The sequence below is a fragment of the Parasteatoda tepidariorum genome, chromosome 4, assembly GCF_043381705.1.
Source record: "Parasteatoda tepidariorum isolate YZ-2023 chromosome 4, CAS_Ptep_4.0, whole genome shotgun sequence".
NCBI classification, from domain to species: Eukaryota; Metazoa; Arthropoda; class Arachnida; order Araneae; family Theridiidae; genus Parasteatoda; species Parasteatoda tepidariorum.
Window position 1 is genome coordinate 73,303,207 of NC_092207.1, and position 2,035 is coordinate 73,305,241.

Below are 2,035 nucleotides of genomic sequence, written 5' to 3' on the forward strand. Positions count from 1 at the left end.
CCCTTGCACCCCGCTGCCAGCGCCCTTGGTCCCAATATTGTCTTCGGAGAAATTTGATTAATAAATTTTGCGAATTTGAATTTTTTGCTCTTTAAATGAAACTATGAGCTTCTGTCTAGACGAACGATTTATGATTCTTGTATCAAAGCCAAAATCATCCATCATGTACCGTTTTTGTAGAAAAAAAGCTGTCACACTTTTAATAAATGACCGGATATTGCTTTCTAGCACACCATTGGTCAGAGAGCTGCGAATAGCGCGTTCGAACCTGATAGCCGACAAAACGAACAACTGTCGTGACTGAAAGTCCTCTCGGTGGTGGCGTAGAAGTTTGGAGAGCGCATGTGCCACCTCAAGTACTGTCCACTTCACCTGCAAAATTGCGTGGTATTCCTACCAAGGCCATTAAAGAGATAAAGCCCTAAAAATGGGACTAAATGCTTGGTCATAGTTGGGTGAGGGGGTTATCTTCGGGAAAATACATAAGGACTCTAAAACTATCACCAAGATTGCGATTATGATTGCCAAGTTAACAATGGCCCTACTGTTAATAAGAACTTTTTTTCTTTTGCCTGTAAGTTATTATTGTGTGTTGTAAAAGCACTTAAATTCCCCTGGGCAAATCGTGGATTTTGGTAAAAAATGGAGAAAAAAAATCTCTTAGATTGCAGATTCATTAGTTCTTGCCAAAAAAAAAAACAATAACACATATTTTCGTCAAAAAGATGTTGTTCATGTTGCACAGCGTAATAATTAACAATTAGCTGCTGACTGTCGCTTACAGCCCATTAGTTTTAATGCTCATAAAAATTTGTTCGTTATACCATAATAACGGTACTTTGTAAGGTGATACTATAGCAGTGATACCATAAAAACGGTAATGACGGTAACGATGATACCATAAAAATTTATTGAAGCTTTCACAAAATGTCAGATTCAACAGTGTGTCCGTACACATTCAATCAGTGTATTGAGTATTATGATTGGAGTACATTTAAACGATCCTTCGATTCATCACCCTCCAAAATTTCTGAAAATGCAGCTCTAAAGTATAATAAATAATGAAATCACACTAACTTGCCTGATGTTGAACAATCAATACATTAAATTATGACCTAAACGAAATAAAAAATCAACGTTTTAGTTTTTATATAAATATTTTATTGCTTTAATACTTTATTTTAAAATTTTCAGTACTTCCTAATAATTGCCTTTTGCTCATAAAGCTTAAAAATTACGGTTCGAAGTTCATTTTTTACTGCTCTCTTTCTAAGAAAACCCATGTCCTTTTTAGAATATTACTTTATTTTATGTTCAACTCTACTTATTGGTTTTTTATTGAGTGTCCCCCAGAGAAAGTAAACTATCAAATAAATATTTTGCCATGCAAAAACTGTCATTTCGAAATGGTTTCAGTACTATAAACATTTGAAATTCAAATCAACGGAATGGCAACGTGCGTGATGGCGATTACGGAGAAGAAGATTCCGTGTTTTCTTTTATACCGTTCGCTGTCTGCTACAAATATGGCCATCAATCAATGAATAAATATTGCATAATAAAAATACTATTTATTCTATACATTTCATAGGATGGAGCCATATTTTTGCTAAGAATGGAAACTGCGTTTAAAATTTACAAAAGTACTTTCCATATTTTTTTCCCTCCATCGAATAAAGATTCTGGATCATTTCCAATACTTTTAAAATCACTCATACCTAAAATTTCAATCTTTGCTTATCTTGTATATGCTTTTATATTTAGAATAGGAATATACAAAGTTTTTTCAAATTGAATTTAAATTTCAGAAAATGAATGAAGTTGTTAGCATTGAAAATAACAATTAAAAAATAGAATGAAATAATTAAAATTAAGTAATCGTTTTCGGTGCATTTGATGGATTATTTAAACGATTATTAAAGTCCACGGATCATTTAAAGAAGCTAGCTTTCATCGTCAAACTTATTTCAATTTAAGGGATTCCATTCGTTCTATTGTTCTTTGAAATAAAATAGAAGTAGGGTATATATATATA